We start from the raw sequence: 19,064 nt of genomic DNA, 5'->3' as shown, positions 1-19,064 counted from the left end.
TGGTTAACATATCTTAATTTATACTAGTTTTAAAATACTGCAGATCGCAACAGGAATAAAATGTAGAATAAGTCGAGGCGTTCCCAGTGAAACCTGTCAGAGAGAAGATAAAAATATTTTGCAGCATCTCTGCATTAATCTCCCGAAGTAATATTGGAATAGTCAGTGTCACGGGAAGCTAATCTCCGTGATGGAAAGTCTGGCTTTTGGGTACGTTCTTCGAATTCCAGTAGAGGTAATCAGTGCTCGAGTGAATGCTAGAAAGAGGGCGAAGGAAGTCATTCATATAAGTAAATACCAGAAATTAAGTCCTCTTGACGGCAAATAATTTCAAGAAGTTTCATGGACGCAGCTCTCCTTACATGGAAAGTATTAGGAGACACGAAGTGCCTTAATTACAAGGTGCTTGAAGGAGGCACCGGGAAATAAATGCCGGTGAAGATGGACCTGCAGAATATAAGTTCCAGAAAAATCAGTGTTGAGAAAGGGTAAAAAGTATGACAGAAGAAAGTCCATTTTTTTCAAAGTAAAAAAAAAAGTCTAACGGAGGTACCAAGAAGCTGATGTTCAGGAAAATGAGCAGCGTGAGGAGGTATTACTCAGCCAGTCAATTGTCAAAATAAACAATGCTAGGTGGTACCATAGCGTTAAACCCACATAAATAAGGACGTTAACGGACACTATGAGCAGAGAAAACCATTATTTATTGACATTTCTAAGTAGAGCTTTCCTCTAGTGAGAGAGAAACGACGCATGCAAATACAGGTTTGCTCTGTACAGTGTAGAGTTGACCACATTTGTCAATAAGTCTTGTCTTCCAACAAAAAAAAATATCAGTCAGATAAAAGGAGATACCAGGAGGTCAGTCCTACATTGAAAGAAGGCAATATCACTTAGTAAATCACAGAAAGAAAGAATACTAGGAGGTGATTCCAGAAATTAAGTACCACATGGGAAGAAGTGATAAAGCGATTCAGGAAGGAAGTTCTTGTGCAAGAGAGAATATTGAGGTGTGCAGAGAAATTGGGATAGAAGGAAAGGGGGGGAGGAAGAGAAAGCGCATAGCTCTCTTACTTTATAGTTTCTGCACAAGAATGTAGCCCTGAAATTTCTTCCCTCGTTCACCATATTCGCTATGTCCAAAAACCTTTCTTTCTACATTGGAATTCCAATTTATCACCATTCCTCAAGGATTTTTCTATGTATGATCCCTGCATTCACAATTTATCTCACTTGACTTTTTTAGCCTATTTAACGTTTAGACTGCTACTCACTCAATTAATTTTCCCATTTATTGCCACTGTCTTCTCAATAGCTCACTGTCAGTGTCGTGTTCTAAACATTTTCCTTTTAATCATCGCTATCTTGTATTAAAGGCTTTCCTTTAAGTGTAGTTCATACAAGTTCTGCTAATTATGCTAACACATAAACAATGCTACACAAAGATATACAACGGTATACAAAGCAATTTAACCTATAATATATCTTTAGGCACAAATCCATGTTTCGGATATTTTCAAGGCAGATCGTTATACAATACTAGTCATCTTTTTTCTATCAGCTCTTTTAGAAGAATTTCATAAGGATTATGTTTAAGGGTGGGTGCCATCTTTTTAGGGTAGATGTAATCTTTCTAGGGTGGGTGCCATCTTTTTTTAAGGTGGAGTATCATCTTTTTAGAGTGGGCGACATTTCAATTAACTACTACTACAAAATGGGATGCGTGTGAGTCTAAACGTTTGCAAGTTGTGGTGATATGAACTATTTGTTACAAGTCTCCTAAATGAGCAATACACTAATGAGAGCCAGTTAATATCCTTTTGTAGTCTTGCATCCTGGAGCATAGGGCATCAATTTTTTCTCCCACCGTTGAGCTGTTTGAATTACTATAATTGTTGGGAATGACACTGATTCTATGAGAATCTCATGCTAGCTGCTGCTGGAAGTCAGGATCATGCCTCTCTGCTTAATCACCCGAGTGCTCTGATTCAACTTGGGTTCTCAATTCATTATATGTTGTAGAAGAAGATAAGGCTGGCAAGATTTACTGGAAGGTGTGCGTAAGGAAGATAAGGCTGGCAAGGCTTACTGGAAGATGTGCGCAAGGTTTTCTAGGTGTACATAAGGAAAATAAGACTGGCAAGGTTTTCTAGAAGGTGTACATAACGAAGTTAAGGCTGGCAAGGTTTTCTAGAAGGTGCATGTAAGGAAGATAAGGCTAACAGGTTGCTGGAAGGTGTACATATGCCATATCTGTCAAGTTTGACGATTAGTGTATCCGGTACTGACTGTCGATCATCCAGAGAAAGACTTGAGATTTTTTCCTAGCACGGACTTCTTAAGGCCGGCGTACTCGCCTAGTTCATTCCCACCCAAGTCAGCCAAGCTGTGATGGCTATATGGGACAGCGCAACGTTAACAGAAACAGCCTGGTTGATCAAGCACTCAAAACGAAGCCTGGTCACAAAGGTGAACCGACAAATTAAGCTTCAAATCACGAAACGGATTAGGCTTGAACCAGTGATTCGTTTGCAATCGTGTTATTACGATTTCGTGAGTCATAAATGTAGCTTTATTGTACTGACATATACTGTATAAGTGTTGTATGATTTAAATCAACGCCTACTATCCGGCTAAAGAAAAGGCTAATAACAAATAAATAATAACATCAACAACAGCACCATAAGCAATAATATTCAACAATAGCTACAAAACCAGCAAAAGAAACATCACCACCATCACAACAACAATAACCACAACAACTACCACAGCAACAATAGAATATCGACAACAGTAACCACTCCAAAACAATAAATACATCAACAATAACACCAACACCAAAATAAAATCAATACCATCCCCATCAACAATAAAAACAAACACGAGAACAACCACAATACCACCAACAGCTACCACAACAACAACAACTGCAATAATTAATCAGCCGTAGAATTTGACCAGATTGGTGAAAACAGTGAATCTCTGAAAACGAGGAAAAAGCAGTTTTTTGTAAGGTTGAGCGAACGGTAATTAAAAAATCAATGCTAATGATCAGGCCATTAGCTTTAGTGCTAAAGAGAAGCCATTATCAGACTGGAGCCTCAATTTAAGCCTAACCACAAGTGATCATTCTACTCAAAACTATAAATCATTCTACACGAGGTATTATTAATCATTCTACACAAACTATTATTAATCATTCTACAGAAACTATCGTTAATAATTCTTTACAAGCTATTGTTAATCATTCTTCACAAGCAATGGTTAAATTAATCATTCTGCACAAATTATGCAAGCTGTTTCTCGTGTTATGAAGACTACAGGTTAACAATGTACAGAGGATGGATTTTACTCCAGCGACCGGCTGCTGGATGCTTGAACATCCAGCAGTCGCGTGTAAATGTGTTGGATCGGAATCAGTGGAAAAAAGTAGGCCTACGGATTTCACGTGCTGTCGGGGCTTGATACAGGAAAACCGGTTAGCCGGACTCGAGTCCTGTAGATGTGAAGCAGAGTGCTTGCACTATGAAGGAGAGGGTAAGGATGCTTCAGTTCAAAGGGTCGTTTGAATTGTGATGTTCACACACACACATTTGAAAAGACAGCAATGAAATTAATGATGGTGAATGTTTCCTTTTTTTGGGGGCGGGATGCACTACTAGGTGCTACAGTAAGTTTATTTAGATATAGGTACACATAAATACAGTTACACAAATTATCATACATAGTAACACATGTTTAAATTACCTAGGATAAACCCAGAAAAGTCAAAGTTACTTCTTTCTATTGGTGTCCTTGACTTATTTCTCATAATGTTTCAAAATGCTGGTCATAAAGCCGTGGTAATTGTCAAGAAATTGTGCTAGCTTGAGTGATCGCTTAATTTCGTGGGTGCGCGCGTAATTGCCTTTGTTCACGTGTTTGCGTGTGAGCCTTGTTTGCATTCGAACACGCAATTATAACAACATTTTTCACATTCCTTTAGTCCGTCACCGAGTAGTATATGACTTTGCAACTCTACTTGGTTTTACCCTTTAAGAAGAGAGTGCTTCTAATGCTGGCAAAGGGCAATTATTCCAAGCATGCGGAGCCACCTTCCACTCCCTTGGATCTCAATCCCCAGGCGCTGTATAACCACTTCTGAATTAGTGCTTCTCATATAGTAATAATAATTATCCTCTCGGTTGTTCCCTCTTGAAACGGTCTCATCTTTAAAAAAAAAAGTTCTCCCAGAGGGCTAGAATTATACCGGTATAATTATATTGGTATAATTACACGATGATAACCACGCGGAAGTCGTTATTTAATGATACCCGTGAGGGGTATTATCTACAGATACCCGTTAACGGGTCATCATTTGATTAAGACACTTCTTGCTTGCTGTAACGTCGTCTTCCATGGAGTGCGTCTTGATCCCTGTGTAAGTCTTAACCCAGATTGAACACACGTCCAGTTCTCTGCACAGCCTTCTAGGACTTGTTTTACCTTGAAAAAATTTATTTAATAAGTCTGAGGGGAAATTGATAGCGGACGTACGTACGTGTGAGTGTACGGAGAGAGAGAGAGAGAGAGAGAGAGAGAGAGAGAGAGAGAGAGAGAGAGAGAGAGAGAGAGAGAGATTGTCAAAATACCACACTTGGATCCACTTCGAGGACAGCGTGAAACAAGCTTTTATGCCACAAGACGGGAAGAAAGCAGCAACTACACTCTGGCTGTACCCTTCTCCAGAACATCACTCCATCTGAGATCATATATATCCAGGATGACTCGAGTATGGAACACATTCGTACAGCATAATGATGTCAACGAGATAAAGTCAGTTGATCAAATGAAAATGCTGGCCCACAGATGGCTCCAACTTCATCCTGTTCCCTACTTGTATGTCTCATAACAATAAAAATGCTTTCAAATGAGCTGATGTAGGTAACAGCTCTTAGCTTGCCAATAAAGTTAGGAATCCTTAACCTGTAAATAGCTGTCAATAAAGCTAGGGATCCTTAACCTTGTCAAACCCTGTGTTAAAAAAAAAAAAAAAAAAAAAAAAAAAAAAAAAAAAAAAAAAAAAAGGGAAGAAAGGGAAGAGAGGGAAGAGAAAAGAAAGGGAAGAGATGGAAGAGAGAAAAGAAAGGGAAGAGAGGGAAGGAGAAGAAATGAGAGAAGAAAGCGAGAGAAAGCGAATTGCCCCTCGTAGCCACAAGAGCAGAATTATGCTCGTGTTGTCCCGTCTTTTGTGTTCAGTTAGTAATAAACATTTCTATAATTTTCCCAATGTTTGTAATACTTGGATCTAATTCTTTCTACCACACAGCAAAATAAAACTTTCTGAGATCCTCAGTGCACTTTTTTTGCTCAATTTACAAGTGTGATCTCTTTTGTCTCTGAGCGAATACCTATAGCCAGAGTGATCCGAGATGAGCCCTGGTGGCCTGGTGGTTAACGCTCTCGCTTCACACGGTGAGGGCCTGGGTTCGATTCCCAGCCAGAGTAGAAACATTGGACGTGTTTCTTTCCACCTGTTGTCTATGTTCCCCATCAGTAAAATGGGTACCTGGGTGTTAGTCGACTGGTGTGGGTCGCATCCTGGGACACTGACCTAAGGAGGCCTGGTCACAGACCGGGCCGCGGTGGCGTTGACCCCCGGAACTCTCTCCAGATAAACTGCTTACATTTACCCAAAGCGGGTTTAGCTCTTCAGGAAATACAATCTATATACTAATCTCCCTGGCTACAGTTAAAAGCGCTTGCTGTACACTTAAACATGATCGTGGCACTGTCAAGCATGAGTACTCATCTGGCATATATATATATATATATATATATATATATATATATATATATATATATATATATATATATATATATGCAAAACAACCATGTGAAAGAATAGAGAAATTCCAAGCGTTTTAGTGACTCACGCTTGGAATTTCTCTATTCTTTCACAGTGGTTGTTTTGCATATTCTGAAATCACCTGTTTACTGTGATCTTATTGCATATATATATATACATACACACACACACACACACACACACACATATATATATATATATATATATATATATATATATATATATATATATATATATATATATATATATATATATATATATATATATATATAGAGTTATGATCACACTGGCCGATTCCCACCAACGCAGGGTGGCCCGAAAAAGAAAAACTTTCACCATCATTTACTCCATCACTGTCTTGCCAGAAGGGTGCTTTACACTACAGTTTTTAAACTGCAACATTAACACCCTTCCCATCTCCAGGACTCAACTCCGGCCTGCCGGTTTCCCTGAACCCCTTCATAAATGTTACTTTGCTCACACTCCAACAGCACATCAAGTATTAAAAACCATTTGTCTCCATTCACTCCTATCAAACACGCTCACGCATGCCTGCTGGAAGTCCAAGCCCCTCGCACACAAAACCTCCTTTACCCCCTCCCTCCAACCATTCCTAGGCCGACCCCTACCCCGCCTTCCTTCCACTACAGACTGATACACTCTTGAAGTCACTCTGTTTCGCTCCATTCTCTCTACATGTCCGAACCACCTCAACAACCCTTCCTCAGCCCTCTGGACAACAGTTTTGGTAATCCCGCACCTCCTCCTAACTTCCAAACTACGAATTCTCTGCATTATATTCACACCACACATTGCCCTCAGACATGACATCTCCACTGCCTCCAGCCTTCTCCTCGCTGCAACATTCATCACCCATGCTTCACACCCATATAAGAGCGTTGGTAAAACTATACTCTTATACATTCCCCTCTTTGCCTCCAAGGACAAAGTTCTTTGTCTCCACAGACTCCTAAGTGCACCACTCACTCTTTTCCCCTCATCAATTCTATGATTCACCTCATCTTTCATAGACCCATCCGCTGACACGTCCACTCCCAAATATCTGAATACATTCACCTCCTCCATACTCTCTCCCTCCAATCTGATATTCAATCTTTCATCACCTAATCTTTTTGTTATTCTCATAACCTTACTCTTTCCTGTATTCACCTTTAATTTTCTTCTTTTGCACACCCTACCAAATTCATCCACCAATCTCTGCAACTTCTCTTCAGAATCTCCCAAGAGCACAGTGTCATCAGCAAAGAGCAGCTGTGACAACTCCCACTTTGTGTGTGATTCTTTATCTTTTAACTCCACGCCTCTTGCCAAGACCCTCGCATTTACTTCTCTTACAACCCCATCTATAAATATATTAAACAACGTCGGTGACATCACACATCCCTGTCTAAGGCCTACTTTTACTGGGAAATAATTTCCCTCTTTCCTACATACTCTAACTTGAGCCTCACTATCCTCGTAAAAAACTCTTCACTGCTTTCAGTAACCTACCTCCTACACCATACACTTGCAACATCTGCCACATTGCCCCCCTATCCACCGTGTCATACGCCTTTTCCAAATCCATAAATGCCACAAAGACCTCTTTAGCCTTATCTAAATACTGTTCACTTATATGTTTCACTGTAAACACCTGCTCCACACACCCCCTACCTTTCCTAAAGCCTCCTTGTTCATCTGCTATCCTATTCTCCGTCTTACTCTTAATACTTTCAATAATAACTACCATACACTTTACCAGGTATACTCAGCAGACTTATCCCCCTATAATTTTTGAACTCTCTTTTATCCCCTTTGACTTTATACAAAGGAACTATGCATGCTCTCTGCCAATCCCTAGGTACCTTACCCTCTTCCATACATTTATTAAATAATTGCATCAACCACTCCAAAACTATATCCCCACCTGCTTTTAACATTTCTATCTTTATCCCATCAATCCCGGCTGCCTTACCCCCTTTCATTTTACCTACTGCCTCAGGAACTTCCCCCACACTCACAACTGGCTCTTCCTCACTCCTACAAGATGTTATTCCTCCTTGTCCTATACACGAAATCACAGCTTCCCTATCTTCATCAACATTTAACAATTCCTCAAAATATTCCCTCCATCTTCCCAATACCTCTAGCTCTCCATTTAATAACTCTCCTCTCCTATTTTTAACTGACAAATCCATTTGTTCTCTAGGCTTTCTTAACTTGTTAATCTTACTCCAGAACTTTTTCTTATTTTCAACAAAATTTGTTGATAACATCTCACCCACTCTCTCATTTGCTCTCTTTTTACATTGCTTCACCACTATCTTAACCTCTACTTTGTAAAAACTTCTCATATGCTAACTTTTTCTCCCTTACTACTCTCTTTACATCATCATTCCACCAATCGCTCCTATATATATGTATATATGTCGTGCCGAATAGGCAGAACTTGCGATCTTGGCTTAAATAGCAACGCTCATCTTGCCATATAGGACAAGCGAAAATTTGTGTATGCAATAATTTCGCCAAAGTCATTCTGAACCTAGCGAAAAAAAAAAAATTCACTGTTTCTGTTTAGTATTAAATTATTGTAAACAAATCTAAAATATATTTAATTGGGTTAGGCTAAAATAAATTGTTCTTGTTATAATAAGGTTAGGTAAGTTTTCTAAGATTCTTTTGGAGCAAAATTAAAAATTTTTACATTAAAATTAATGAAAAAAAAATCTATCTTTAAACGTATAAGAGAAAATTTTAGAAAGGATTTAATTTTAAATGAGTTCTTGCTAATTGAGCAGTTTTACATATTCGGCACGACATATAAATATATATATATATATATATATATATATATATATATATATATATATATATATATATATATATATATATATATATATATATATGTATATATATATATATATATATATATATATATATATATATATATATATATATATATATATATAAATATATATATATATATATATATATATATATATATATATATATATATATATATATATATATATATATAAAAAACTGACAATTAGATGAATATGACATGAGCAAAACTTGCTTATCTTGAATGTGGAGGCGTCGTCTCGCAAACCAGCGGTTTTATCAGTCCAATACAGAGATAACGGTGGAAGACGTGAAGAGGGAGTTTGAGGTGATCAGTCCCTCTGCCTAAAGATGATGTATTCAGTTCACCAGCCGTGAAAGAGGACTGATGACATTTGATAATAGTGAAAAATGTTTAGTAACACCTATATTTTTTTTTCATTTGAAACAAGCAATGGAAGAGTAACCGTTGTACGTTACATACTGTACGTGAAGGGCTATATACATCCCGTTGGGCCATTCAACGCAAGGACTGCTCAAGCCTCGATTCTCCTCTCGCTAATCGCGAGACAGCAGTGCTAACTGTATTCACCTGTCGTCATAGCGACGCTGACAGAATCACATTATAGGATAGCTCAGGATGAAAGGTGCCAGAAGGCTAGTGCCTCACTGACGTCAGAGTTCAGTGCCAATAGCAATGACAATGAATATTACACCTGAGAGAGAGAGAGAGAGAGAGAGAGAGAGAGAGAGAGAGAGAGAGAGAGAGAGAGAGAGAGAGAGAGAGAGAGAGAGAGAGAGAGACAGACAGACAGACAGACAGACAGACAGAGACAGACAGACAGATACAGAGACAGAGACAGAGAAGAGAGAGGAGACTATTATTACAATCATAACTAAACGCTAGAGAGAGAGAGAGAGAGAGAGAGAGAGACCTGGATAGATCTGTCATTTCAACAGAGCCTTCAACACAGGAGGGATGTGGGTGGCCTTACTGTTATGTACAAGGCCAATATTGTCAAAGTACCACACTTGAATGAATCCACTTCGAGGACAGCGTGAAACAATCTTTTATGCCACAAGACGGGCAGAAAGCAGCAACTTCACTCTGGCTGTACCCTTCTCCAGAACATCACTCCATCTGAGATCATACATACCCAGGATGACTCGAGTATGGAACACATTCGTACAGCATAATGATATCAACGAGATAAAGTCAGTTGATCACATGAAAATGCTGGCCCACAGATGGCTCCAACTTCATCCTGTTCCCTACTTGATTGTCTCATAGCAATAAAAATGCTTTCAAATGACGTGATGTAGGTGACAGTTCTTGTCAATAAAGCTAGGGATCCTTAACCTAACCTTGTCAAACCCTGTGTAAAAAAAAATTATTATTACAATCATGAATAAACACTAACGAGAGAGAGGGAGAGAGAGGGAGAGAGAGAGAGAGAGAGAGAGAGAGAGAGAGAGAGAGAGAGAGAGAGAGAGAGAGAGAGAGAGAGAGAGAGAGAGAGAGAGAGAGAGACAGACAGACAGAGACAGAGAGATAAGAGCTACCTGAAGACTCGATTCCACCTCTAAACTGCCAGGATGGGACTGTCACAGCCAGCAGTTACGAAAAACTTGACTTATTGGCAGTCCATTTCCCTGGCAGATGCAAGTGCATGACCCGGAAAGACAACCTCAATGGTTCGTTGCATGAACTGTGTCAAAGTTTTCGGAGGTAGCCGTCAGGCAAGAAGAAGTCTTTCTTTCCCTTAGATCCCCGGACACAGGAATATATTTCTGTTCTGAAAAGGAGAGTCCATGATTGCTGACTGGCTGTGCTGACCACCAGCATCCACGTAGTGGATAAGTCCCATGAGCGTAGGAAGAAGTGAGTCCTCTTTAATGGCTAGAGGATCAAGGCCAAAAGTAGTGACTGGACCTTGCCATCCGTATCCTGCGTAAGGATACGGACATGAAAAGAAGAGCTAGGCAGCAACTACAGGCGTGTGTGTATGTGTGTGTGTGTGTGTGTGTGTGTGTGTGTGTGTGTGTGTGTGTGTGTGTGTGTGTGTGTGTGTGTGTGTGTGTGTGTGTGTGTGTGTGTGTGCGTGTGTGTTTGTGTGTGTGTGTGTGTTTGTGTATGTCTATATATATATACATATATATATATATATATATATATATATATATATATACATATATATATATATATATATATATATATATATATATATATATATATATATATATATATATATATATATATATATATATATATATATGTCGTGCCGAATAGGCAGAACTTGCGATCTTGGCTTAAATAGCAACGCTCATCTTGCCATATAGAACAAGTGAAAATTTGTGTATGCAATAATTTCGCCAAAATCATTCTGAACCTAACGAAAAAAATATATTTGATTGTGTCTGTTTAGTACTAAATTATTGTAAACGTATTTAAAATACATTTTGTTGGGTTAGGCTACAATAAATTGTTCTTGTTATAATAAGGTTAAGTAAGTTTTCTAAGTTCCTTTTGGTGCAAAATTATAAATTTTTACATCAACAATAATGAAAAAAATATATCTTTAAACGTATAAGAGAAAATTTTAGAAAGGACTTAATTTTAAATGAGTTCTTGCTAATTGACCAGTTTTACATATTCGGCACGACATATATAAATATATATATATATATATATATATATATATATATATATATATATATATATATATATATTTATTTATTATCACACTGGCCGATTCCCACCAAGGCAGGGTGGCCCGAAAAAGAAAAACTTTCACCATCATTCACTCCATCACTGTCTTGCCAGAAGGGTGCTTTACACTACAGTTTTTAAACTGCAACATTAACACCCCTCCTTCAGAGTGCAGGCACTGTACTTCCCATCTCCAGGACTCAAGTCCGGCCTGCCGGTTTCCCTGAACCCCTTCACAAATGTTACTTTGCTCACACTCCAACAGCACGTCAAGTATTAAAAACCATTTGTCTCCATTCACTCCTATCAAACACGCTCACGCATGCCTGCTGGAAGTCCAAGCCCCTCGCACACAAAACCTCCTTTACCCCCTCCCTCCAACCTTTCCTAGGCCGACCCCTACCCCGCCTTCCTTCCACTACAGACTGATACACTCTTGAAGTTATTCTGTTTCGCTCCATTCTCTCCACATGTCCGAACCACCTTAACAACCCTTCCTCAGCCCTCTGGACAACAGTTTTGGTAATCCCGCACCTCCTCCTAACTTCCAAACTACGAATTCTCTGCATTATATTCACACCACACATTGCTCTCAGACATGACATCTCCACTGCCTCCAACCTTCTCCTCGCTGCAACATTCATCACCCATGCTTCACACCCATATAAGAGTGTTGGTAAAACTATACTCTCATACATTCCCCTCTTTGCCTCCAAGGACAAAGTTCTTTGTCTCCACAGACTCCTAAGTGCACCACTCACCCTTTTCCCCTCATCAATTCTATGATTCACCTCATCTTTCACAGACCCATCCGCTGACACGTCCACTCCCAAATATCTGAATACATTCACCTCCTCCATACTCTCTCCCTCCAATCTGATATCCAATCTTTCATCACCTAATCTTTTTGTTATCCTCATAACCTTACTCTTTCCTGTATTCACTTTCAATTTTCTTCTTTTGCACACCCTACCAAATTCATCCACCAATCTCTGCAATTTCTCTTCAGAATCTCCCAAGAGCACAGTGTCATCAGCAAAGAGCAACTGTGACAACTCCCACTTTATGTGCGATTCTTTATCTTTTAACTCCACGCCTCTTGCCAAGACCCTCGCATTCACTTCTCTTACAACCCCATCTATAAATATATTAAACAACCACGGTGACATCACACATCCCTGTCTAAGGCCCACTTTTACTGGGAAATAATTTCCCTCTTTCCTACACACTCTAACTTGAGCCTCACTATCCTCGTAAAAACTCTTCACTGCTTTCAGTAACCTACCTCCTACACCATACACTTGCAACATCTGCCACATTGCCCCCCTATCCACCCTGTCATACGCCTTTTCCAAATCCATAAATGCCACAAAGACCTCTTTAGCCTTATCTAAATACTGTTCACTTATATGTTTCACTGTAAACACCTGGTCCACACACCCCCTACCTTTCCTAAAGCCTCCTTGTTCATCTGCTATCCTATTCTCCGTCTTACTCTTAATTCTTTCAATAATAACTCTACCATACACTTTGCCAGGTATACTCAACAGACTTATCCCCCTATAATTTTTGCACTCTCTTTTATCCCCTTTGCCTTTATACAAAGGAACTATGCATGCTCTCTGCCAATCCCTAGGTACCTTACCCTCTTCCATACATTTATTAAATAATTGCACCAACCACTCCAAAACTATATCCCCACCAGCTTTTAACATTTCTATCTTTATCCCATCAATCCCGGCTGCCTTACCCCCTTTCATTTTACCTACTGCCTCACGAACTTCCCCCACACTCACAACTGGCTCTTCCTCACTCCTACAAGATGTTGTTCCTCCTTGCCCTATACACGAAATCACAGCTTCCCTATCTTCATCAACATTTAACAATTCCTCAAAATATTCCCTCCATCTTCCCAATACCAATATATATATATATATATATACATGTATATATATATATATATATATATATATATATATATATATATATATATATATATATATACATATATATATATATATATATATATATATATATATATATATATATATATATATATGTATATATATATATATATATATAATATGTATATATAGATATATATATTTGTGTGTGTACTCACCTAGTTGTACTCACCTAGTTGAGGTTGCAGGGGTCGAGTCCGAGCTCCTGGCCCCGCCTCTTCACTGATCGTTACTAGGTCACTCTCCCTGAACCGTGAGCTTTATCATACCTCTGCTTTAAGCTATGTATGGATCCTGCCTCCACTACATCGCTTCCCAAACTATTCCACTTACTGACTACTCTGTGGCTGAAGAAATACTTCCTAACATCACTGTGATTCGTCTGTGTCTTCAACTTCCAACTGTGTCCCCTTGTTACTGTGTCCAATCTCTGGAACATCCTGTCTTTGTCCACCTTGTCAATTCTTCTCAGTATTTTGTATGTCGTTATCATGTCCTCCCTATCTCTCCTGTCCTCCAGTGTCGTCAGGTTGATTTCCCTTTACCTCTCCTCGTAGGACATACCTCTTAGCTCTGGGACTAGTCCTGTTGCAAACCTTTGCACTTTCTCTAGTTTCTTTACGTGCTGTGTGTGTGTGTGTGTGTGTGTGTGTGTGTGTACTCACATAATTGTGATTACAGGGGTCGATTCATAGCTCCTGGCCCCGCCTCTTCACTGGCCACTACTAGGTTCACTCCTTCCCCGGTCCGTGAGCTTTATCACCCCTCTTCTTAAAGCTATGTATAGATGCTGCCTCCACTATATCACTCTCCAGACTGTTCCACTTCCTGACAACTTTATTACTGAAGAAGTACTTCCTAACATCCTTGATGTGTGTGTGTGTGGATGTGTAATTATCTATTTTTAAGTATCTATGCCTAATTGCTACAGCAGTGACGTTCGGTATTTATTCTCATTAGTTAGACGTCATTTGCCAACACAAACACACACGATTCTCGGAATCATCACAGCTCATTTGCAAGTACCAGGAAAAATATGGGTTCAAGAGCAGAACCTTATGGAACACACCCTGCATAATTATCATGCATGAACAGTGAGCGCCATGGCTCTCATTAACCAGTTGAATCTCTGATCATTAATTCTCGTTTATTTTATTCTGGTGAACTCTAAATTATGTTGAACAAGTGAAAGCGTTAAACTCATAGGAGTCTTATAGCTCCCTGAGTATGGAAGGCACCCAGATTCGATCTAAGGAGGGAAGGGAAGGACAAGTCCAGCTCCATGAATCAAGAGCCCCTCACTAGCATCTTGATGGATCAATTATTCTACATCAGTGACACATATTGTAATCTAAATTATCAGTTATTCTATATATACCATGTGTCCTTGATCCTGACTGGTAAATTATCCTACTCGAGTGACTAATATTTGAGCCTAATTGGTCAAATAATCTTCACATGCTATATATCGTTGATCGTGGTAACTCAGTTATTCTACATCAGCAACCTTCATTCGACCCTGATTGGTTATTTAATCTACACCAGAAACCTACCCATGATCCTGATTGGCCAATTATTCTAAACAAGCGACCAATCACTGATCTTGATTGGCGAATTGTTTCTATGAGGTAAGGTCTCGCCACACACACACATAGACCTGACGACACTGAAGGACAGGAGGTCAGGGGAGACATGATAACGACATATAAAATACTGAACGGAATAAACAAGGTGGACAAAGACAGGATGTTCCAGACATAGACACAGAAACAAGAGGTCACAATTGGAAGCTGAAGACTCAGATGAGTCAAAGGAATGTAAGGAAGTATTTCTTCAGGAATAGAGTTGACAGGCAGTGGAATAGCCTAGAAAGTGACGTAGTGAAGGCGGGAACCATACATAGTTTTAAGACGAGGTTTGATAAAGCTCATGGAGCAGGGAGAGAGAGGACCCAGTAGCAATCAGTGAAGAGGCGGGGCCAGGAGCTATGACTCGACCCCTGCAACCACAAATAGGTGAATACAAATAGGTGAGTACACACACACACACACACACACACACACACACACAATGTGACAACCTTAACAACCTTGCAATAGACAAAATAGTGGACATTCTTGCAAATAAGCTCCAGTAAATATGCAAATCACACTGCTGCTGAGATTTAAGAAAAAACTTTCGAGTTACACCAATTAAATTACCTCCTCCGATAGCCATCTAAGTGGCTTTGTTATTTCAAGATTGTTTTCTTTATATGGGAAGGGTGGAGGGTAGAAAGAAGAGGAGAAGGAACAAGAGTAGAAGGGAAGGAAGAAAAGAGGAAGTAGGAAGAAGATTATTGATTCCAATGATCATCGCCTTCACGGGCCGATCTCAGACAATTCCTACTAAATCGGATAAAAACAATTGTAGGAGTAAGAACTAATAAAAAACACACAGGAAAGTAAAGACAAATCTAATGTTGGATACTATCACCACAGAATGCAACACTGATTACAAGAGGTATGTATAAAGTTCTAAAGCAGTATGGATCATTCAAAGGTAAGGAGCAGTGAAGGCTCGATGCACTGTTCACTAATCGTGGCCGTATTACTGACCCATGAGGCTGATCAGACACTAGTAAGTCCTTCAATCACCACTGGGTCGGTGCCTTCTAGAAGCTAAGGGGGTTAACCAGTATCTCTTTGACGAAGGGATGTCCACTCCACCACCACGGTACTGGAAGAGCCCTTCGGCCATATTTCGAAAGGATTACACTGGAGGGGATTATAGTGAAAAAGACTGCACCGGATGGAGGTAATAATCGACACGGATATCGTGATTCTTTTCGCATTTAGTGTGGAATGTCATACACTCAGGAGTCAGTGTGAATCACCGCCAGTGTGTTCCGTTGGTTCACTGTGCACAAGTCTGGTACTTACTGTACACGTTATATCTGGTTACGCCTTCGTGCTGGTGGGGGAGACAGGAACTCTTCGTCTGCAAAGTTGCAGCTGCCCTCCTTTTCCTCTGATTGGGAATGGCTGCATTTTATTCCTCATGTGTTATATGACTTATCGTTTAACCATGAATTTAACAACAACAACAACAACAATAATAATAACAATAATAATAATAATAATAATAATAATAATAATAATAATAATAATAATAATAATAATAATATGCATTCTCTTTTAGCTTTGTATAACCACACGGCCTCCTGCGTCTTTGTAATAAGGTTTCGTTAATTATATGTCATTTTTGCTGTACCTTGCTCCATGCAGTGTCTTTGTCCTGTGGTTTTGTCCAATCAGTGACTTTGCCGGAGTCTGAGTCTTCACTGGTCGAGTTACAATTTGTCATCGTCATTGTTTGTTAGCGTTCCTGCTTCACGTCTTTCTTTATATCCAGTTGAATACATCTGTAAAATTATCTTTGGTGTTTCCTCTCTTTCTCTCTCTCTCTCTCTCTTATTAGAATATCGTTGTGTCTGTTAAAACATCCTCTCAATTCCTCCTCTCTTATCGCCATCCTTTCTACCTTTCTCGCACTCATACCTCCTCTCACACATGTATTCACCTCTTTTCTATTTCCCACACTTTAATTCTTCCTTCTCCACCCTCCACCCTTTCCCTTTCTCATTACCGTCTACACTCTTCCTTACCCTTGCCTCTCCCACAGACAATCTTCCCTCTTTTTTCCCCTATTCACACTATTTCTCTCCCTCCGTACCTTTCCCGACAAACTTCCATCTTCTACCCTCCCGCCAACTCTCTCCACCCTTCTTTCCCCTTCCTACAAACGCTCTTTCCCTCTCCTTCCTTACTCTTATCATCGTGCCCTCCCTGTTTCTTTCCCTATCTGCCCGTTAGCTGTCATTTTCTATTCCACCCTCATACCTCCCCTTTCAATTAATTTACTTTTTTCCACCTTTTTCTCTTCCCTATTCTCTTATTTTCAAGAACTCGCTTCCCCACAACACCCCATTCTTGGACATACATTCTTGGACATACATTCTTGGACATACATTCTTGGACATACATTCTTGGACATAAATTCCTGGACATACATTCTTGGACATATTCTTGGACATACATTCTTGGACTCATTCTTGGACATACATTCTTGGACATACATATCTTAGTTTCTTTATGCAGTAATGTTCTTTATCAATCTTATTTGATTATCAGTTCGTCACATCATAATTCCTTAGCGCACTTATTAATAATCATTTCGTATTTCCATAATCATTAATTAATTCCCCTATTCCTTAATTTACCACACATGTCCTCTCTTCTTTTCCCTTCTCACTCATTTCATAAGTAGCTTTTTTTTTCAATTCTTATCATCCCTTCTCTTTATACTCTATTCGAGTTCTTCCGTTCTCTTTCCCTTCTCCTTGCCGTCAATTCCTATCATACCTTCTCTTTATACCCTATTCGACTTCCTAATTAATTCTCTTTCCCTTCTCCTTGCCTTTATTTCCTCTTCTCTGCCATTCCCCCATCATTGTTTCTCTCTGTTTCTTCCAGTTATTTTCTTTACAACTTCCTCCCCTCACTCAATCTTACACAGTACTCTTCTTTATCCTCTCCTAAATCACTTACTAAAGCGCTCTGTCCTCCAAGAGATTCACCTAGACCCCCCCCCCCGCCCACACATACATACGCCCGTATACATACTAATTCAAGAATATATTAATCTCGGAGGTAGGAATTAGAGCAAAATCTCCGTTTGTATATACAGTCATATACAGAGTACATAGACAGAGGTGCACACCTCTTGGTGTATATACAAAGAGATATGGACTCAAATTAAGTTGTAATAAATAACTGTCGATAAATAAACAGAAGGGTGGACGAGGGGCTTGAACTGCGGTCCGAGTCCCTCGTCCACCGTTCTATTTGTTCACAGTGACATACAGAGCATATATACAGAGAAATACACACCTCTCGATATATATACGTTGAGGTACAACATTTCGGTATATATGCTCCGAGAAGTACACATGTCTCGGAGTGAATATACTGAGGTGCACAACTCTCGGTATATGTGGTATATGCTGAAATATACACATCCCATTGTATATGCTGTCAGATGTACACACCTTCCAGCCATACACACATTTAGATGAGTATACATAGTATGAGCTCAACACAGTCAAAATGCCTTCGATAGTGACCCATCTATGTACTCACAGAGAGCTTTTAAAACTAACCGTTGGAATATTTATTCCCACATTCCGTTCCATTAACTCTGTTGACCATTAATGTTATCTGTAAAACTCGCACTCATCCTCTGATGCGACTGCATTGGCAATAATTTCCACTGTAAAAAATTTTCAGAAGTTTTTTTCTAAAGCGTCCGCGTACGGTCCTCTAGTGACCTTTGCCGGATGACCTTTGATATTACTTGCTGCTACAACAGGACTCTCACCTCCAACTTGTAATATAACGTCTTCAGTGTGTGTGTATGTGTACTCACCTAGTTGTACTCACCTAATTCTGGTTGCGGGGGTCGATTCACAGCTCTTGGCCCCGCTCGTCGCTGGCCGCTAATAGGTCACTCTTCCCGTTCCATGAGCTTTATCATACCTCTTCTTAAAGCTATGTATGGATCCTGCCTCCACTACATCACTTCCCAGAAAATTCCAATTCCCGACAACTCTGTGGCTAAAGAAATATTTCCTAACATCCCTGTGATTCATACGAATCTT

This window comes from Cherax quadricarinatus, chromosome 57 (assembly GCF_038502225.1).
Source record: "Cherax quadricarinatus isolate ZL_2023a chromosome 57, ASM3850222v1, whole genome shotgun sequence".
Classification (NCBI taxonomy): Eukaryota; Metazoa; Arthropoda; class Malacostraca; order Decapoda; family Parastacidae; genus Cherax; species Cherax quadricarinatus.
Note: the sequence above shows the minus strand (reverse complement) of the source record.